A 16,988-nucleotide genomic window follows, 5' to 3' on the forward strand; every position below is an offset into this window, starting at 1 on the left:
GTCCATTGAGAATTTCCGTCCATTCATTCCGTCCTTGAGAGAGAGAGTTCTTTGAGTGTTTTCATTGAAAGAGAGATTTCTTCTCTGTTAGAGAAAGAGAGTGAAATCCATTCATTCTGAGAGATTCTTCGTTTCGATTGAGATTAAAGAGAGATTTCAGTTCTGAGACGAGAGGTTGTTTAATTTGATATACTGGATTCTCTGCCTTCTGTAGTTATTCTTCTTCATGAGGAGTGTTCTCTTCTGCTACCGACTCTAGAAAAGGCTTGCAACAAGTTGTAGCAAAGATTGTTCATCCCTTGCAAGCTCTTGCCGCCGCCTTTCCTCCTCTTGCTTGAGTTAAATAAGTACCCTTTGAGTGTGCCTCTCAAGCTTCTCCAATTTCTTGGCAACATCCCTATGTAAGTCCCAGTTGGCTTTTTTTTGGGGCAATACTGACTAAAGGATCCTCTGTTCCATTCACAACGGGCGCTGAAGCTATCGGGTCGCCAAACTTTGGAACAGTAGGCAGCGATACTTTGCTTGTCTGCAGCTCCTTGTCCCATGGTATATACTTGATATTCTGGTCTAGCTGTTCCGGACCGTCCTGAGCATTGGCTTGCTGGGCGTTAGTGTCCCGGGCTATGAGCTGGGCAGTGGCACGCAAGGCTAGAAGCCTTTCCCAGCGCTGAGCTGTAGCAGCCTCGGGGGAATCCTCGGCCATTTCAAAGCGCCCTTTTAGAGATAATCTAGAAGACCTAAAGACCGACTACAACAAAGGGCAAGCAGCCTCTACGAGCCCGACTTCGACTGCTTCTCATCGACGACCTATAGCTCCAACACATGGGCTGCAACAGCGCACGAACGAACCTACACGAGCCTTGCAAATGACGACCATGACCTTCCACGACACCAGCGAAAGACGGCCCTCGGCTCTCGATAGCTCCATTGCCAAGCTTCTCGGAGTTCCTACAGCTCCATCAACCTTATAGCCAGCCCGCCTCACCTACACGGCCGCCTCCATCTACATGACGTAGTCAATAGCTGGCAACTCCTCCCTAAGGCGCCAATGCCCACAACGTCTCGCCGACTCATCCAGCCATGAGCTCCCAACGCCCGCAACGAAAACTACTCCAAATAGCTACATCTCCGAACTTCTCACAGAGGCTTCCTACAGCAGCCTTCAACGTCGCCTCTTTATAGTCCTAAGCACCGACCACATCCTAGCGCTCACGAATCTCCAAGCCCTCCGTCAACGACCGGCTCCCATGAACTTTCGTCATCGAAATCATAAAGATTCCATCAATCCCATGCTTGGCCATCATTTTGACAAGTGGCAAGATACCACATCACCTTATCATATGAGCTCCACCCTGGGTCAGGTCAAATTGACCCCGATTGAGTGGTTCAGTCAGGTTGACCCTGAGTCATCCTTCTAGATAGGGTTGGTTACATAACCCCAAGTCAGGCTAACCCCAATGAAGTGGCACATGGCACCCTACCACCACCTCAGCACTACCACGTGGGGGCCCCTTGGCAGTCACAGTTACCCCTTGTTAGACACTACATGTGAATCCATGTGGCACCTCATCACATAGTGCCCCAAAGGCACAGCCCTTGGTAGGCACACCCCTACGTGTGACACAGTTGCCACATCATCACTGCACATTTTCCCCCTTTTGGCCCCTCCACCTAGATCAAGTCGTATCTCTTGATCCAGGAAGAATTTGAGGGCGCTCCAAGAAGGAAAATCACTCGATTTTTTATGCTCTACACGTTCATCACATCATGCGCACATTTTGGTGCACATATCACACACTTTTTAGCCTCAGTGACAAATCCACTTCCTTCACGCACATAAGCCTCTACATCGACGCATCTAACCCAGCACCTAAAATGAACAAAGAAAAGGAATTGTTTGTTGCTATTTCATTGCTCGATGGTTGTTCTAGTTCTAGTTCAGAGTACATTAGATCATCCATAGCGAAGAGAACTCCAAAGCAACCAATCAAAGCCATGCCGAAAAATTCCTAAATAGTTCCTACTCGGAGTCAGTCCCAGCACTCACATGCGGTTTCACATCATTACATTACCTGAAACCTAAAGTTCATCAGTTTAGTGAGCAGACTTCAGAGTGTTCAGAGGTATTGATCGACTGATGAGTGGGCAGATAGCACATGATTTGATTTCACACACACATGCCATCATTGGCATCATTTGCCACAAGCCTTGTAACAGATTGGATTATATATTGCAGTTCCATCTTCACCGACAGTTCAAATTTCACACTGAGAAACCAAATCAACTAGAGTTTCCGCAACAGTAGTGAAACCGGTCATGCTTTACGTACTTAGGATCAACGATTACAACAATCAACACGCAGCAGTAGGAGAGACCATGAATCTAGCACAAATGGTTCAAGTCATCTTCAATGGACTAGGAGAGGGATACGAGAATCTAGTCCAGAGTATTGCCATCCAACAGAAAATTCTGACACTGGAAGAACTCCAGTTAGTTTTACTTGGTGTGAAGAACTTAGGACGCAAGCCATTCACGCATGCAAAGGTCATTCCAATGATCAAGCATTCACAGCTTCAGATAGAAGCAGAGGCAGAGGCAAAGGTAGATCATTCCACCGAAGTGGTCATCATCAGCAACAAAGTCATCATCAAAGTCAGAATCAGCATTAGCATCATCCTCAGCAATATCAGAATTAGCGAAGAGGAAATCAATCCAATCGACGAAGATTCCAAGGATGAGGCAATGCATCCACCAACGTGTCAAACATTTAGTGCAACTATTGTCATAAGTTTGGACACTATGAAATAGATTGCCATAAGAAGCAGTACGACCAAGGTGGTCAATCCAAAAGCAATCGAGGGAATTTCCGAGGAAGAGGAATAATCATGGTGGACATTCTAGTCACAATCATTATGGGAATGAAACTGGGAATATGTTCCTTGCAAATGAGGAAATGCAGAAGACTGATACATTGTATCTTGACACTGATTGCAATTCAAAAGAGGATTTCAGTTATCAAGTCGACCAAGCAGATCAATATCCTTGGTACATTGATAGCGGTGCATCATCTCATATGACAAAGCATCAGGAATAGTTCACAAAGATGAAACCATTTGAAGGTCAAAAGAATGTTATCTACACTGCAGATAACTTTGTACCAGTGAATCCAGTTCTAGGGAAAGGCATTGTCCCTATGAACAACTTCACTGGTATGATTGGTGAAAGATGTACTCTATGTTCAGAAGCTCAGCAAGAACCTCTTGTCAGTAGGTCAAATGATAGAACACAACTACAGAGTCATCTTTGATGGAGATAAATGCACGATCAGAGACAAATCCAGAGGATTTTATCTAGTAGGAAAAGCACTCAAGGAAGGACGCTTGTTCAGAATGTTAGCCATAGTACCAGATTTGCATGCCATGTCTGCTCAACCGCAACAAATGCCACTTTCAGCAAAATGGCACAAGAGATATGGACATGTCAATTTCAAAAGCTTGATAGAGCTCAAGAATTAGAATATTGAGGAATCAGAATGGAAAACCTCAAATACACAAGTTATAAATCCACCAATTACATAATCATCTACAGAAAAGGTTGATGAAGAAGAGCAAGAAATGCCAAAAGCACCCCAAGTAGAGCCATAGCAACTCAGACGGTCTACTAGGGAAAGCAGACCTCTAGCGAGATTGACATATGCTCGAAAAGGCAAAGCAATTTAGGTTGAAACCACCAACTATGCTCTTATAACTACCATCATGTCTACAGAAGAGCAGTGTACTTTGAAGGTGTAGTTGACAAGCCAGAATGGCAAACTGCTATGAATGAAGAAATGGATGCTTTATACAAGAATAATACTTGGGAATTATGCGACCTTCTACCAAGAAAGAAGGCCATAGCAAACAAATGGGTATACAAATTGAAGTACAATCTAGATGAAAGCATTGAAAGATACAAAGCCAAACTAGTTGCAAAAGGATTTGCACAACAATATGGTCAGGATTATGATAAGACTTATGCTTCAGTAGTAAACATGGATTCCATTTGGTTCTTGATATCACTAGTGACACTCAACAACAAATGGAAGTCCCATAGGAACAAAAATGCACTGGGTGAATGGGTGCCTTGCACCTATAGCTTGAATGATTGGATAGTCATGAGAGGATCTACTAAGGGTCCACATAAGCTTCCCAAGAGCAAAAGAGGTGATCTTTTGCATGAATGGAAGGGCCGCATCGTGAAGTTCAAGCTTGGGAAGAAAGGATGGCTTACAAAGGTGCAACACATCTAAATGGGAAAGGACATGTGCCTTCCTCCGTCAAGCAATCAATCGACAATACCATCGCATTATAAGTCTGCATTTTGTGTAAGATTTCGAAGTGTAATGAGTCAGTTTGAAATTGTATTTTGAAATAGCACTTGTGAATAGTAAATGTATTTCCTTCAGACTTTGAGGAGTGGAAACCAGTCAAGTGCTTCTTAGGTAAGTTTACTGCCATTCATGAGGATTTAGGAAGGCAAATGCATGCTGGAGAGAAGACCTTTGCTTTGAAATAGAGAAATATATATTGGTATGATGCCAAGTAGCATGGTGGACACAAGAACAATGCAATCATATAAGGAAAAGATTGCAAAGGATGTGGGCACGGCCATGAAGTTTACATTTGGCTCTAAATGGGTAAGGTTGTCTTGGTTTATGCCTTTGCATATTTTTGCTTCTTGTTTTCAGAATATCCAGATGCACAAAACAAAAACCATGTGGTCATGCAAGTGCCTACATGAGAATTCCCTTGAGGAATTGCTTGGGGTGAATTGGGGAAGCAGGTCAGGTGGACAAAAGGGTGATCTGTTTCAATGCCATGTATGTAAGGACAATGTGGTTATCAAGTACCACATCTCCTACCAAATGTTATATTTTTCTTTCCAATATAGGCGTTGGAAGAAAACAGGTGGCAATTGGCTCCCCTTTGACTCTAACGATCGCTTTCGAGCCCAGCTCACACCCATAGGGTTTAGGGAGGTGGACATTGATGACCTCCTAGCATGTGGAGCTATCGGAAACACAGGAAATAGGATCCTATCCTGGGTAATGACCTTTATTTTCCTTCTCCAGGAGGGACAAATGGAAGAGGAGGAGGCCTCGAGCTCAAGCCCTGTGCCCTTTCCGATCCTCTTATTTCTATAGATGAGCCCAACATCTACAATGGAGAGCTCATAGATAAAGAAGCTGAGGAGCGGGAAGCTGCATTGGCCCTGGAAGTGCTCCAATGACCTCTTGAACACCATTCTACTTCTCAAATTCCATCCACCTCGGGCACCACCTCTATTGACCCCGCAATAGTGATATGGTTTCTTGCTCCCCTTCTTGTCGATGGAGAACAATACCTCTTTCTCCATGACATCAAGGTTATGTTTGGTCTCCAGGAGGATGAAGCTCTTGGTGTCCTATGTATGAGGTGGACATAACTATGCAAGAACCTAGGTTTTTGGGAGCAGATGATTCAATAGAAGAGGTTCTTGCTTTAACACTAGCCAAAATCAAAGATGTAGAGACATCAATCTAGTCTGACCTACCTGATGTTCCAGAAGAAGCCTCCACATCTCACTCCGGACAGTAGGAGGCCTTTGGATCCATTCTCATTGACAAAGAGGAAGGGATTGAGCATGACAACTCCATAGTGGTAAGAAACTATGAGCTTTGAATTTCTTCTCTCTTGGTATAATTTTGCTTTAACGGAATTCTAATGTAATGTTGGACTGTTGCAGGAGGCATTTGAGGTCGACCTATTCTCATCTCGGCAATGCCTTGTTCGCAGTAGCTTCAGCCGAGATCACTCACTTTCACATTCCCTTGGCCAAGCAAAAGTGCGCTTTTTGTGATTATCGACAAAAAATTTTCTCCACATGGCACTGATGATCTCCTGAAGTGCAAGGCCTTGTCACGAATGATTGGTCATGCTAACATCAATCGCAATGCTGACAAGGTCATTTTGGTGAACTGTGCTGCCCTCAATGCTTTTGGAACCAATTTTCAAGGTATGGCATTGACGACAGCAGCCATGTCCCTAGTCAGCAACAACAGCAATAGCGTTGACTCTCTATCAACTAGGTTTAGAGATAGGAGTGTATTTGGGAATTCAAAGCCAGATGTTCTCAGTGTTTTAGAGAAGAGAGAAAGGCTCTGAAGCCTTATTGTATAGAAATTTTCTTTTATATGAATACAGATATACTTTTTATACAATGTCCCATTTTGTGTTCTTTTACAAAATTTATTTTATACTATCATTGTATTTTGTAACTTTAATTATTGTTGGCATTAATATTTTCATTTACTATTTTGTTCAAAAGCATGCTATCATATAAATTTTTGCACTATAATGGTCATTTCTGAGCAATCCAATAAGAATTTCACTGTGGCACAAAAGGCAAATGTGTTTGGCATCATGCGGGGAGCTCAAAAATGTCAAAACTTGCTATGGCACATATGGAGCCTGTTTGACCAAGGCGGGGAGCTAAGAAATGTCAAAACCCACTATGGCATGTATGGAGCCTATTTAACTTGGTCAAACAGGCTCCATATGCACCATAGAGGGTTTTGACATTTTTGAGCTCCTTGCATGATGCCAAACACATTTGCCTTCTGTGCCACGGCAAAAAAAAACCATTTGACCACTCAAGTTCACACTGAACTTGCATAAACTGATGGAAAGCATCACATAACATGTATAATAACATGGGAGCAGTAATAGAACATAAAAATATCTTTTATTCATTGGCCTCAAAGGGCAGAGATTTACAAAATGATTCACGTTACACCAAATGAACCTAAACAACATCTAGGGCCTAAGGGAGAGATTGGAGTGGATGCACTTGGCGAGTGCAATGTCCTTGTCCATCACTGTTACTCTTTTGGCATGGATAGCACATAAGTTTGGGTCTTCAAAAAGACCTACTATCATCTGCTCCATTGCCTCTTGAATTGCTCCCATAGCGCTTGAAGTGAAACACACATCATCCTTGTAACGCTGTGCTATTTCACGTACAACATGCTGGAAGGGTGCACAGGGAATGAGATTGTCCATAATGGTTTGGAACTTGCGGATCCCTTGAAGTGCCTTCACATCTGATTTTTTGTGCCTCTTAATCCTTGGGGGACCTTGCACTGGCCTCTGGACATGGCCCCATGGCCACTTGTCCGCTTTGAACTTCTTTCACCTCTCCTCCCTTCCAACCGCCTCTTCAGACTCCTCTTCCTGTGTCTAGTGGGTCCTTTGACGTGGCTTGTCACACCTAGGGGTCTTCTCTGTCCTTGGTCCCTTTTCCTTTTGATGAGGCTGTGAGATAGCAGGCTGAGTCTCTTGCTCAGCTCGTACTAGAGGCTCCTCATATGTGACAATCTTGAGGCACAAAGGGTTGATGGTGCTCTTTTGTGCGGTCTGTTTGGTTGGAGGATTGGGGCCAAGGTTCATTCTATCTGCGAGCCTACCAAATACTTCCTCTTGTTGTGGCCCCTTTAATCTTTCCATCTCCTCTCTTTGCCTTTCTTGCTCCCCCTATCGGTCTAGATGCTCCATGCTAGGACCCCATGGAGGAGGGAGAGGCAGTTGATCACGATCGATTGGACTATTTTGTCCCTCTTGGGAGACCTCTCTACTTCCACGATTAGTTGTGTGGAAGGACTGAGAGGACCCCTGATTGTGCTTGGATCCTTCATCGTGTTGGGATTCCTCATGGTGCTAAGATCCCTGGGATCTAGCCTGAGAGTCAGATGGTGGGGACTCACGTTGCTGGGACACTTGATGATGAGAACCGCCTTCAGATCCTTGTTGATCATTGCCCTCTTGGCCACTGGGGATTGTAGTGTATTTGGAGTCCCATGGAGTTGTGAGAACCACCTTCAAATCCCTACTGATCATTCTCTGTTGGCCACTAGGGCTTGCAGTGTGTTCGGAGGCCATGGAGTTGTGAGTAGGAGAGTGAGTAGCATCTAAATGGTGTCGAGTGGGTCTAGCAATTTGTTTAACTCGTGCCATAAAAATGAGGGATTTTAGGGTTTTGAAGTGCTTTATATAGTCTTTTTTAAAGCACTTTAGGGTTTTTCTTTTAAATTAGGGTTTTTTGAGTGCACCCCCTCCCCCCCCAGTCTTTTGTTGCCAGTTTAGTAATACTTAATCTTCATCACCCTCCCTCCCAACCCACTCACCCCTCCACCCTGCCATGTCGCACATGCAATTCTGCAATTTCCAAATAAATTTGTGAATTTTGGAATCTAGAATTGACTCAAAATAGTGTTAACTTTATTCATCAAACATTTTACATTTGGGACCAAACGCCTCCCCTGTCTGACTCTACGTTGCAACCAAAGCGCAACCCCTTGGCTCCTTGTTGAGAACTTCCAAGCATCACATCTCCTTGTCTTCTTGACATGTTGAACCACTTTTGCAAGACTTGACACCTCTACCTTATCGCGCTTGAGAGTCCTGGCCTTTAGACATCTATAAAACCAGTCGAACATTTCGTATGGTGCATTGCTTCACGCAATACCACCCCCATGCCTTGTATTCTTGAGAGGGCCCCATTGCTCCACAAACCAATGTGCATGTGCATAAAGAATATGCTGTAAAGAAAAACATTGTATTAGAAACATAAACTGACTCAAGTTTAAAGCACAAAATTTCAACCTAAGGAGGATTACCATGTAATGTGTAATATGTGACTCCCCCCATCCTTCTACCATCGATGATATGAATTCTCCCATTGCTGTCCTGAATCTCTCATAATAAAGCTCATCTGTTTGACCTTGTCTAAGCAACTTTATAACATCAAGCTTTGTCCACAGTTTTGCTCTCAAAGTAGCAATTTGCGGATGTGAAGCTTGATTTGTAGTGCACTCACACAAAGCTTTCCAGTAGTCCCAACCTAGGGTGCTTTAAGCCAATGTATGTTTTTCTTTATCAGCATTGTGGTTGGACAAGAACCTCCTTGCCTTTCCTCCACCCATGGACACTTTAGCCGGAAGATTTTGTCTTTCCTGAATATTTCTTGTCATGCTTAAGCTTCACATTACCTATGTGAAGTCCCATTAGTGAGAGTAGTTCTTCAGCTTTTGCAATGCATTGTGTAGATACTTTTGTTGTGGCCTCAAATTCCAAGCATAAACTAGATGCAGATAGAGTAACTTATCAAGTATATGCAGTTCAGCATGCAAAGGACACACGTGTATCCACTCCAATGGAATTGGTAGAATGGGGTCCTGCTGAGGATCCTTTTTGTGATGATCATGGGCTGCACTTCAAGGGCGAGGTTTATTGTTCGTGTTTTTGCCGGTCCCTCATAGATTGGAGTTTCTCCAATACAATACCACGCCCATGCCTTGTATTCTTGAACTATGTTGCCTTTGCTCTATAGTGTAATTTCTCCATTCCTTGAGTATTCCAAATGGATAGAGGGCCCCATTGCTCCACAAACCGTGGTGCATGTGCGTAAAGAATATGCTATAAAGAAAAACATCATATTAGAAACATAAACTGACCTGACTCAAGTTTAAAGCACAAAATTTCAACCTAAGGAGGATTACCATGTAATGTGTAATATGTGACTCCCCCATGCTTCTACCCCATCAATAATATGATCACCTCCAGACTACTCCCTGTGGACAACTAACTATAAGGTAGCACTTGCTATAACCTTGATCAACTTGCTACCCTTTGATGGAAGCTACCTAATGCCTCCAAGCAATGCCCATTGTGGTCAAAAGCCACAATTATGGTAGTCTAAGAGACCATTATAATAATGCATTATGGTGAACAATCTCTTTGCTTTGCACATGCTCTCACACATTCCATCCATCTTTACAAGTGCAGTTTCCAAAGCCATGTGTTGGAGACATCCATGATCTAATATAGTAGCATGATTTGCCTACACCTCTATTACGTAGTCAAACTGGCACACGCTTTAAGAACATAGACAAAGCTTCCCTTGCTACAAAATTTGCTCAGGTCCAAGCTCCACCTTGTGTGCTTCTCCTCCTGTAATATCCTAAGTCCAAGGCACAAGATGTTAGGCCTGATTCTACCTGCAATCTCACCTCTAGACTGCTCCCTGTGGATAGCCAACTGTAAGGCAGTGCTTGTTGTAACCTCCTACAAAATCACCTCTAGACTATTCTGTATGGACAGCCAACTGTAAGGCAGTGCTTGCTGTAACCTTGATCAACTTGCTACCCTTTGATGGAAGCTATCCAATGCCTCCAAGCAATGCCCATTGTGATCAAAAGCCACAATTATGGCAGTCCAGGAGACCATTTTCATAAGGGATTATGGTAAACAATCTCCTTGCTTTGCACATGCTCCCACACATCACATTCATCTTGACAAGTGCAGTTTCCAAAGCCATGTGTTGGAGACATCCATGTTCTAATATAGCAGCATGATTTTCGTACACCTCTATTAAGCAGCCAAACTAGCACACGCTTCAAGAGCATAGACAAAGGTGATTTCATTCAGCTTGAAGCCCTCAAGCTTCCTCTGATGGACTGGCACACACTTCAAGATCATAGACAAAGGTGATTTCATTCAACTTGAAGCCCTCAAGCTTCCTTTGATGGAAAACATTCAAAGCGCCTTTGTCATGTGAATTATGAGCAAAAGCTATAATCATAGGTCCCATCTTGACAAGTGCAGTTATGAAAGCCATGTGTTGGACACATTCATGTGACATCTATCTGTTGCTAGTCATAGTTGCATGAATCTCCCAACCCTGTTCTAGAGTTTCCATATTGGCATACAAGTTAAATGTGATATTGTCTAGCTCAATGATTCTTGCCTACACTTGTGCAACCTTGAATCTGCTACTCTATTTTGATACAACCATCCATACCATAGGCACCTCCTCATGATGATGTGTAATCACTAAGCCAACACGTGCTAGTTTTTGGAGATGGCTCAGCATTGTTAGGCCTAGGAGAGAAGGCCTGAGAATAACCATATGGATTCAATCTTTTGACGTTGCAGGTCTGGACGAGACAACAACATGGAGTTGTTGAACAACAGCCGGGATAGGACGGGCCTATGGTATGGATCACCACAAATGGCTGTACATAAACTAAAGTCTTTCAACCTATTTCAACACTACCTGCTAGTCACCACAACACACTTGAACGTGGAATCTCCTTCCTACTTGGCTAGGTCACCACCATTCAGTTTAAAGAAGGCCCTTTATTGTTGATCTCCAAGGCACCAAAGCTTGTCAATAGCTTAGCTTTGATACCATGTTATGGAAATGAGTTGCTTGCTACAGCCAACTCCTACACAACATAATAAACATCGTGAGATCTTACAAAGAAAACTTCAAATGTGAACTCACTCCATGTGCGAGTATGTAAGACATTTGGATGGATACTCAAGAAGATCAAGTGCAAGCTCCAATACTCAACATGCATATGTCACAGCATGGAGTTGAAAGACAACTCAGTCTTTGCTATGCAAATGGATTGGTGTGAGATGCTCGAATGGATTATTGAAGCACACCCAAGACATGGCTTGGGAAAGTGGAGTGTCCTTCCTTGGTAAAAAAGGAGCTCATCTCCCCTTTGGACTGGACTAGCTGCACTTACGTTTGAGGTGATGCTGCTTTCTTGAAAAGCATTTGGTGGTCCAACACCCTTGACTTGGAAGGGCAGCTTCTGGCCTGTGTCAGTCCAAAAGAGCAAGTAATCCTAGCAGCCAAGTAGTTTAGAAAGACATTTAGAATGAGAAAGAAATGTACTGGCTCACTAATGAGTAGGTCATAATTAAAATCAACTTGAAAGCCAGAGACATTTATTTTACAAACCGTGATGCAGGTGATTGGTGACAGCTGCCCAACCAATTGCATGGTTAAAATGAATCAGTGGGCTGAAATGTTGGTTGCTTCTCAATGGGAAATATCGATTCTTCAAAATGTTTACAAGAGTACTTGCAATGCTCCAGGTGAAATTTGAAGGTTTAATAGAGTTTCCAAGACTCTGGGTCACCATCCAAATGGAGGATTCAGTATGCCAAAATCAATTTTATGAGCTGGAAAGTGCTTCTTCATTGGCTCCTATTGACTCCGTGCCAACATGAACTTATGTAGAAAGATAATGTGTTACAACTTTGTGATACAACTTCTACATATGACTTCTACATGTAGAAAGAGAATGCATTACAACTTCTACATACGACTTCTACATGTAGAAAGAGAATGTGTTACAACTTCTACATGTAGAAAGAGAATGTGTTACAACTTTGTGTTACAAAACCTACATGCAGAGAGAGAAGCTCTCCAACTTGTATAAGTACCCCATAATGGAATGAAGCCCACACTCTTTGGGGCATTGTGTTGAGTCTACTTTGGTATTCCAAGCATTTGTCTCAAGTGTCCATGCTTCCTTGCATTCCACGTCCAAAAGCATGTCCTAACCTTGCAACTCCTCCTCCTCTCTCCTCCAACCTTGCAACCCATCCTCTCCCTCTCCTCCTCCCTCCTCCTCCGTCCTCCTCCTCCTCCCTCCTCCTCCTCCTCCTCCCTCCTCCTCCTCCCTCTTCTCTCTTCTTTTCCCCATGCTCTTACACCTTCTTCCTCTCCCACTCCTATTCTCCCCCTAAACCCTTTGTTCCTCAACCCTTAAACTCCATGATCTATGAGGGAGACGAGTTATCCACCATGTACTCTACCCTGAACCTTGGATCCTCCTTCTAACCCTGGACCCTTCTAACCCTAGATCCTCCTTCTAACCCTGGACTCCTTCTAAACCCTGGAACTCCTTCTAAACCTTGAAACCTCCTTCTAAACCTTGGAACCTCCTTCTAAACCCTGGAACTCCTTCTAAAACCCTGGAACTTCCTTCTTACCCTAGAACCTCCTTTTGAACCTTGGAACCTCCTTCTAACCCTGAACTCCTTCTAAACCATGGAACAATTCTGTAATTTCCAAACAAATTTGTGAATTTTGGAATCTATAATTGACTCAAAATAGTGTTAACTTTATTCATTAAACATTTTACATTTGGGGTTCTCTTAGGACCCAACGCCCCCCTATCTGACTCTACATTGCAACCAAAGTGCAACCCCTTGGCTCCCTGTTGAGGACTTCCAAGCAACACATCTCCTTGTCTTCTTGACATGTTGAACCTCTTTTGTGAGACTTGAGACCTCTACCTTATCGTGCTTGAGAGTATTGGCCTATAAAACCAGTCAAACATTTCATGTAAAGAAAAATTGGTTTTCATTAGGAAACAGCTTCGTCAAGAAGATGAAACCAAACTCAAAGAACCCCTAATGGGATACCGTGACTGCCTAGCATGGTCATACAAAGAGATGAAAGGAATTTCACCAGAAGTGGTAGTACACACGATACCTATAAGGGAAGGTGCTCACCCTAAGGTATGTGGACCTTATCGCACAAATCCTAAATATGGCACCATGGTTTATGATGAGCTAGAAAAACTACTAGATGCCGGATTCATCTACGAGATAGAGCACACTGATTGGGTTTCACCCATTGTCATTGTCCCTAAATGCAACAAGAAGCTCATAATATGTATAAACTCAAAAAATGTGAATGCTGCCACAATCAGGGATCACTATCCCCTACCCTTAATAGAAACAGTGTTGGAAAAGGTGGCAGGATCCGAAATATATAGCTTCTTGGATGGCTTCAGTGGCTAAAAATAAGTGCAAATTGCTCCTTAAGATCAATCAAAAACAAAATTTGCTACAAAATGGGGTATTTTTGCATATAGAGTCATGCCATTCGGCCTTCGTAGTGCCTCGGCCACATTCCAGCGAGTCATGTTCACAGCTTTCAAGTCATTTTTGAATAAGTTTTTACAGGTGTTCTTGGATGATTTGTGCATCCATTCCAACAAACAGGACCACTTCAAATGTCTTGAAGAAGTACTAATCAAATGCAGGGAGTATGGCATCTCCCTAAATCCAACAAAATGCCAGTTCATGGTCACCCACAGAGTCATTTTGGGACACATCATCTCTCAACATGGGATTGCAACTGACATGGACCAAATCAAAATCATCATGGAATTGCCTCCTCCTACAAATTCCAAAGGTGTACAGGTCTTTATGGGACATGCCGGCTATTATAGAAGATTTATATTATGATATGCCATGATAGCTAGACCATTTTACAAATTATTAGTGGAATTCTTATGGACCGAAGAGTGCGACCAAGCCTTTGAGCTTTCAAAGTGGCGCCTAATCACAGCACCCATCCTTATATCTCCCAATTGGGATATTGATTTTCATGTACATATTGTTGGATCCAAGTATGCAATTGGGAGTGTGCTTTGTCAACCTAGTGAACATAAGAAAGACTACCCCTTCTACTTCTCCAGTCGACAACTCAATGATGCAGAGATCAACTATACAACCACAGAAAGAGAAGCCCTAGCAATGGTGTATAGTGTAAATAAATTTCGGCACTATCTACTAGCAAATGATTTTGTCTTCTACACAGACCACCAAGCATTGCTTTATCTTGCAAACCATCCGTGTACCATAGGAAGAATAACCAGATGGTTCCTCTTGCTTCAAGAATTCAACTTCAAAATAGTGGTCCGCAAAGGTGCCCAACACTACATTGCCGATCACATGTCTCGAGTCAAGTCGGGAGAAGAAGCCACTGGAGTAGAAGATGACTTACTAGATGCCACACTGTTTCGAATAGATGCTGTTTCAGAATGGTGTGGAGATATCATTGGGTACTTGATGGTAGGAAGACCACCCCCTGACATGAAAGCAGTAAATGCCAAAAAATTAATTCTAAAGGCTGCACCCTATCAACTCATTGTAGGACAACTGTACAAGATGGGCAAGGACCAGATATTAAGAAGATGTGTAATGCCTCATGAGATCATGCCAATCCTGAGTGAAGTCCATGAAGGCATTGCAGGAGGACACTTCTAAGGGGAAGCCACAGCAAGAAAAGTTCTCCTCGTAGGCTATTGGTGGCCAACACTATGGGCAAATGCCTATGAATATGTAAAAGGCTATGATGTATGCCAACGGACTATTAAACCACAACACAAAGACTTCAATCCCCTAACACCAATTGTTGCACAAAAACCATTTGAAAAATGGGGGATTGACTATGTGGGTCCATACATCCAGCAGCAAAAGGAACACAGGCACGCTACATCATTGTGGTTACTGATTACTTTACAAAATGGGCTGAAGCTAAAGCAGTCAGAAAGGCAGATGATATAAGCACAGCAAGATTCTTATACGAAAATGTGATCACTCGATTCGGATGCCCCATTGAAATTGTGTCAGATAGAGGCACACATTTTGTCAATGAGGTAATCCAAGAACTCTTGTCTGGCTTCATGGTAATCCATAGGAAAAGCACACCCTACTACCCCCAAGGGAATGGACTAGCAGAATCCACCAACAAAATAATATGCATTATCCAAACCAAGTCTTCCTTAGTTAGGATTAGATTGTATCACGAGCACTCACTAGCATATGCACGTTTTTGCACATATAATTTGCACTAGATTGTTGCACGCACACTCTCTGGCATATGCACGTTTTTGCACATGTAGGAAGACCTAATCAATTTCGTATTAGGGATGATTGAGTCTTAGTTTCCCTATTAAATCCCACAAATAAGCATATAGTTAGACACATCACATGCACTCACATGATTTTGCTAGGCACATAATAGATTGCATCAATAATAGTATCACACACTTTCATTCCATACTCTCAAAGCATGCAATGAATTCACAAGCAGGACAAGAAGCTATGCCAAAACTAAAGATGAATTGGCAAAAGAGTCTACAGCCTCCACAATGAGGCCCCCACGAAACATCACATCCGTCTCCTATATGCAAAAATATCAGACTTGCATACTAATTATCTACAAGCTCAATGATACGGGTACAATCGCATCCAACATGTATGCAAGATAGCAAGAAATGCCAGCCTCAACAATGAGACCCCCGCCAAACCTCTTCCCAAGAAGATTCGATGGCAAAGTCCACAACCTCAGCAACAAGATCCCCTCTGAAATTCACAGCCATCTACCCCTCCTTAAGAGGAGATAAGCTTCTTGACTATAGACCACAAATTGTATGGTGCAAAAGCATTATAGTAGGAACAACTAGATTACGCACATGGCATCCCAACTCTGAAATCAAAATAAGCTATAACCTGAGGATGGGTAATAAAATGGATCCGGGAGTATGTTGACTCTGTGCCAACATGAACTTATGTAGAAAGAGAATGTGTTACAACTTTGTGTTACAATTCCTACATGCAGAGAGAGAAGCTCTGCAACTTGTATAAATACCCCATAATGGAATGAAGCCCACACTCTTTGGGGCATTGTGTTGAGTCTACTTTGGTATTCCAAGCATTTGTCTCAAGTGTCCATGAGTCCTTACACTCCACGTCCAAAAGCATGTCCTAACCTTGCAACTCCTCCTCCCCTCTCCTCCAACCTTGCAACCCATCCTCTCCCTCCTCCTCCTCCTCCCTCCTCCTCCTCCTCCTCCCTCCTCCGCCTCCTCCTCTCTCCTCCTCCTCCCTCCTCCTCCTCCCTCCTCTCTCTTCTTTCCCCCATGCCCTTACACCTTCTTTCTCTCCCACTCCTATGCTTCCCCTAAACCCTTTGTTCCTCATCCCTTAAACTCCATGATCTATGAGGGAGACGAGTTCTCCACCATGTACTCTACCCTAAACCTTGGAGCCTCCTTCTATAACCCTAGACTCCTTCTAAACCTTGGAACCTCCTTCTAAACCTTGGAACTCCTTCTAAACCCTAGAACCTCCTTCTAACCCTGGAACCTCCTTCTGAACCTTGGATCCTCCTTTTAACCCTGGACTCCTTCTAAACCCTGGAACCTCCTTCTAAACCCTAGAACTCCTTCTAAACCTTGGAACCTCCTTCTAAAACCTAGAACCTCCTTCTGAATCGTGGAACCTCCTTCTAATTCTAGAACCTCCTTCTAA

The 16,988-nt window shown here is 43.1% G+C and overlaps 1 pseudogene; it reads right to left on the reverse strand.

The window, feature by feature from the left end:
- Positions 1-209: 209 nt before the first annotated feature.
- On the reverse strand, positions 210-865 carry LOC147897824 (uncharacterized; annotated as a pseudogene).
- Between the last annotated feature and the right edge of the window lie 16,123 nt (positions 866-16,988).

This window comes from Dipteris shenzhenensis, chromosome 10, assembly GCF_047967505.1.
Source record: "Dipteris shenzhenensis isolate YYH24624 ecotype China chromosome 10, Dip_SZ_1.0, whole genome shotgun sequence".
Lineage (NCBI taxonomy): Eukaryota > Viridiplantae > Streptophyta > Polypodiopsida > Gleicheniales > Dipteridaceae > Dipteris > Dipteris shenzhenensis.